The following is a 6,138-nucleotide window of genomic DNA, read 5'->3' as shown; positions in this document are numbered from 1 at the left end:
TTGATATCGAATTAAGATGAAATCGCAACTACTACTAGATACTGAGAATTTTCTACGGTTTTCATTTCTTATTTTTAAACTTCCGAGCACCTTTTTAATTTATTCTTATAGTTTTGTGAAGCACATTCACGAAAAATAAATAACGCGAATGATCACTTAGCTTCTATTTGTTTCACCCATTTATTTTAGAGAGAGGATATTATGACCGATTCTATTTTTAATTTCAATTATTGATTACCTTTTGATCTTTTTCTTGGAAAACAGAAGGAATTGTGTATTCAGTTCACCGGAAGAGATAATTACGGGCTAAACCGAGTGCGAGAAGGCGAGTAGTCGATGTGGCCGGCTGTTTTAGCACATCGTAAAAGTTCGAGCTTGTTCTAGGCATAATACTTTCTTTTCTTTCTTTTTTTTTAATACTCCCTTAGCAAAAAAAAAAAGAAAATCTTAATTTTCAACTTCAACACGTTGACACCATTCCTGGTGACTCGAGAAGTTTGATCGACTTTTAACATTTTTTTATTTATTTACTTTTACTCTGTTATAAGTTTATTATTTTAATTTAGGACACAGTGAGACCTCAAAAGTTATTGCTTGTGCATTCCTTGTGCATAACAATATGAGTCTGGAGAAAAACGAAACAAAAACCAACAAACAAAACAAAAATCATCAAAATAAAACAAAAAAGAGAACAACTTTATAGTTATAGGGTCTTGAATATGTTTAAGGGAGCGTCAGAGAGAGAGAGAGAGAGGGGGGGGGGGGGATTAGAGATAGAGAAAGAAAGAAAGAGGGAGAGGGGGGCGGGTTAAGGACTTTTTTGTAGCTACTTGTACTCGCACGATTTACCTTTTTTTTTTTTTTTGGCTCCTATCCTTATTTATAAGGTTACGGGCTTGGGACACTTTTGGTTTAGGTAATATCGGCTCGAGCCGCAAGAAAGATGATGGGATCTACATTCTTTTAAGGACTTTATTGTCTTGAAAGGTTTGATGGCGGTTGTAAAACATTGAGGTCATTTTAGGTCTAGTAGAAAGGAAGAAATGGGATACCAGTCGAAAAATTCTAGTTTTATAAGTTATATTAGCACACGAGAAAAATTTAATAAGGCAAAGGGAAATTGTTCAAAAAGGGAACAGGTGTAGATTCCAATTGCGAACTATCATGTAGCCTACTTAGTTTGAGATCACCCAAAAGTCTCATCCAGACACAAGCACAAGATACAACTAAAACAGATAGACTCAAATGATTACAAATCATTATATTATATGGCAACAACAAAATACAACACTACATAACACTAACACAGATGTGTTTTACAAGGTAAAAAAATATCATCTCCAATAACTAACTATATGACTTTTTCCCTCTCAGCCAAGGTCTCCGGCCAGGGCCAGGACAGAACCAATTAATTTTATTCCAAGACAAGAGCAAGTTGGAAAACGTATAGGGGGATGGGATGGGAGAAACAGCAAGTGATCTCCCTGTCCATGATGGGGGGGGGGGGGGGGGGGCAATTACCCAGTGGGGACAAGTTCGCCATTTAAAAGGCCTACGTAGATAGCATAATCATTGGCTGGCATATCATACACTCTAGTGGTTGCAAATGCAAATGATTATAATGCCTAACATATGTAGAGAACAATAAATGCATCGTTTCTTTCATGATCCCAGGCCAAAGCTAAACCAAATGGTCCCATTGAAGAACAGCAGGATAGAAAGAGGTAACAGTAAATGACATGGAATCCAAATGGTATAGTATATAGGGATAAGGAGATAGTTCAGTCAGGATGTTGACCCATGAAGAGTCCACCAAGAGGGAGTGCGATTATGACGAGTTGCAGTCGTTTTAATGAAAGAGAAAAAGGTACACAAAACATAAAGGACGATTCGAAATATACCTGCAATCTTGTGTCACAGAAAAGCCTACATATGTCCCAACAGAAGTCTACCCAATGTAATGTATGACCACCAAGTATCAACTCACACAGACATTGAGACGTGGTTTCTCGCCAAAAGGGAGATAAGTACTAGATGCAACAATGACATAAAATGAAAGTAACAATGAGGGAAAAGATTAAACAAATGTTTATGTAGTTTGATTTCATTCCAATATTTATTAAACGGTCTTATTTCAAAAGGCAAGACCAAATGAACATTATACAGACTAGGTCCTAGAGGTCTCAACTCAAAACTAAAACCACTGAATATGTTCGGAATCAACATCCGAAAACCAAAATACAAAATAATATACACATGAACCAATCAAAATCATAATTGATCAACATTATTATATCACCATGAACAATATCATAATCATAATGGCTATAGTTAGGTATCACTACCATTATCATCATCATGAGTATAAAATTATAAAAGAGGCATAATTTAATTTTGTTTTAATGACTCAATTTCCCTTTACCTCACAATATTATCAGACCAGCCATTATATATTCATTTTCAAAAGAAACTAAACAGATTTGACATGCTATTATCTCACATAAGAGAAAACATATTGGTACATAGGATATAGCTTAAAGAAGTAGACATTTTTTTTTTTCTGTTGATGTAGCACATGCCGTTATTTAATACTTGAGCTTTTATATAATTATAGATCATCTATATATTAAACGCGCCTTAGATTATGAATTCATGGAATTTGCGCATATACAAATGATTTATCATTATTATCATTATTCAGTGACACAAGTGAGAAGCAGTAGCGGACCGCCAAACAGGTCGATATAAAATGTACATGGTGTAAATATGCATCAAAAATATTTCGGATATTGTTTATTTCACATAAGCGTTGCTACGTAGTTGCCGCACCAAACGTTCACTCTCTGTGAGCATTTTTTAAAATACGTATCACAAACCCGTAATTCATACCAAAGCAGATCCTTTTGCACAAAGTTGCTTGACTGAGAGCACGTGAACTGCATTTACAGACAAATTGCTTTTTGAAGTTGATTCCAAAGACAAACACACTTCGTACTATCGATGTTGAGGTGAACGTTTCATAAAGGAAACCATCAGTGAAATGACAAATCGAGAATATGGATCTACTATAATAGTGTGGGGAGTGATGATTGATGGCAAAAAAAAACCAAAAATAAAAAACTGAGCTAATACGAGTCAACCATGGCGTACTAAGAAAGTGTTATAGTTATAGTTACGTCATGGAGTCAACCAATGACTCAGCTCAGCGATATTCTTGAACTAATTATTGTCCCGTCTATTCGGAATCAGAATAATCAAGTGATGATATTTCCACATAACGCCTCAGCGCAAAGAGGTCAACAAATCTTTCCTAAACGACCTAAATTGTGCAAATTTTTTTTTAAGTACCTAAGAAGATTTCTCATCTTTAAATTATGTCAGATTGAATTTGAACAATTTCACCAAGTATAAAGTCGTCATTACATTGTCCCAACAAACTTCGCCTGAACCTGGCATTATAAGTAAGAGAAACAATAGTCAGCTAAAAATTCATGTCTATTTACCATATTTACAGAAGAATGAATTAAACTACAGGTATTTTTTGGGAAAGAGTTCTCGTATTCATTGTGTCCTAAATTAAAATAATAAACTTAAAATTAAAAATCTTCAACTTCAACACGTTGACACCGGGGTTTTTACTGAAACGTATGTCGCTATTTGAGGGTTTTTATTACTAATAATATATATATATATATATATATATATATATATATATATATATATATATATATATATATATATATATATATATATATATATATATATATATATATATATATATATATATATATTTAAAAAATCGGGACCAGAGGTCAATGTCGTTATTCAGGGGTGTCATTATCCAGAGGTTGCACTTATTTAGAAGGATACCATGCCATTCTTTTTTTTTCTTCTCTGCTGTAGGCCCTATACTCTGTGTGACAGTTGAATGTTCGCGAGTGTAAGTGTTCTATTCCACAGTATCATGCGTCTGTGTGTATTTTGTGAGTGTGGAGGTTGTCTGAAAGTTTGGGCGCATATTTCACGTTGTAGTGAGAAAAATAATGAATGCAGCCTCCTTTAAGTGAAATAAAATGTCCTTTATATTTATTTTTCCATATAACGTGTTCATTTTTACCGGGAGACTTGGTTCTGCTCGGAAAATTTTTGTCTTTTTGGTAAATTTTTGGGCAAGTTTTGGAAATGTTAGGCCCCCACTTGACAAAAAATGCAGATGACAGCAAAGCGTGTGGATTTGCCGTTGGACCGGCAAGGGAAAAGCGCCGATGGAACCGGACTCAATCCCCAGATCCCGGGCATTCAACTGGTAGCCGCTTCGCGACGCTTGCCGGACACCCTCCATTTTGTTATCCCACCCAAAATTAGCTTCAACCGGTACTTATGTTTGTTTTTAAGGGTTTAACGGCGCTTGCAACACATTAAGGTCATATCAGCGCCAGTAAAAAGGAAGAAATGAGAGAGTAAACAGTTCTAGAATTACAATTAAATACAATTAAAGCACCCAAGAAAAGGTAAGACAAAGGGGAATTGGTTCAAATACGAAATAGATGTAGATTCCAAGAGCACACCACCAATGTACTTAGTTTGAGATCACCTACAAGTCTCATCTAAGCACACAATCCAACAAAGAGGAACACACTCAAATGCTTACAATATACATTCAAATGTATAATAATAATACAGTGCAACCTCGATATAACGACATCGTCGGGATCGGGAAAACGTGTCGTTATAGAGGGATGTCGTTACAGAGAGGTTTCCTATGTGTGTATATCAGGAGGCGTTTTGGGTCTTGTGTAGTGAATGTATACACCCATTTTCCCTCTGTAGTTTTTTTTTTTTTTTTAGACCCAGGCCATCCTATCTAATGACCCTCTTAATTAGTAACAATTTTATTTGTTCGGTTAATTATTATGTTTAGTAGTAGTAGCAGTAGAAAGGCATTGGCATTAACTGCTTCTGTATCGTTCGTTATGATAATTTTTTTTTTTTTTTTTTTTTTTTTTTGGTTAAAGGATGAAATAAGATTGAAATATTAATGTTGCCTAACGCTTTCATGGAGCGTAGTTTATCCGGGCTTGGGATAGTGTCGAGCGGAAGTCTCGATGATACCTCAAGTCATCGGCCACCAACACTCAAAACTTCCCGAACTCGATGACCAAGGAAAAGTCGGGAATTCCCGAGAAGTAGCACTTCAACTGAGCTTTGGATGGCTTTTTTGTATTAAAACTTAAAATACATTAAATAAATTCACTTTGTATAATAATAAAACATTGATACCTATAACCATTTTGATCTATTTACGACGTTTGTGTTTTGCTAGCTGTTTAAAATATGATATAACGTCAATACCCAATACCAATGACTAGGTATTGAATGAAAGCACCGATGACTAGAGCGATGCTCGATGCTCGAGACTTTTTTGAGTCTCGAGACTCAAAAAAGCATCGAGACGCAAAAAAGTCTCGAGCTTCGCTGGAATCATCGCCGACGAGAGAGGGGTGAACAATGCAGATAGTACACATTGTTAGTAACGCGTGCGTCGCTCGCGCAGTATAGTCTCGAGACTCGGGACTCGGGACTCAATACGAGAAGCATCGATGACCAAGATTCTCGAGACGAGAAAAGCATCGAGAACTCAGTGGAGGTCGGGAACTTCTCAGTCGTCGATGACCTGACTTCTCAAAACCTAAAGCATCGGTGACCTTTTGGTGACCCGGATGCCCTCCCCTAGCTTGGGACCGGCAATGAATGGAGAGTGGACAAAGGATTTATAAACAGTCCAGTGTTGACCTGTCACAGGCATTCATTGGGTGAAAGGCGAGCCTTCTGATTGGTGAAAGGCGAGCCTTCTGATTGGCTGCGGTGTTGTACAAATGTGACTATTGATTGGCTGAAAAAGAAGCGTTTTCATTGGCTACAATAAGAACTAGCTCTGGGCTTATTACGAGTAGACAACATACATAGAATGGAAGATACCACTTGTAATAGTTACGAACAATTTCATGGTAGACAAAAACCTTCAAGGTTTGTCGGACCAGAAATGTCGTTATACAGGAGTTTTGCTGAAATATACGTCGCTATAGAGGGGTTTTTATTACTAATGATATATAGTAAAATAAAATGGGACCTGAGTAC

This window comes from Berghia stephanieae, chromosome 1, assembly GCF_034508935.2.
Source record: "Berghia stephanieae isolate SIO BIC M18660-M18661 chromosome 1, UCSD_Bste_1.3, whole genome shotgun sequence".
Taxonomy (NCBI): Eukaryota; Metazoa; Mollusca; class Gastropoda; order Nudibranchia; family Aeolidiidae; genus Berghia; species Berghia stephanieae.
The sequence above is the reverse complement of the archived record's forward strand: the minus strand, read 5'-3'. Positions refer to the sequence as shown.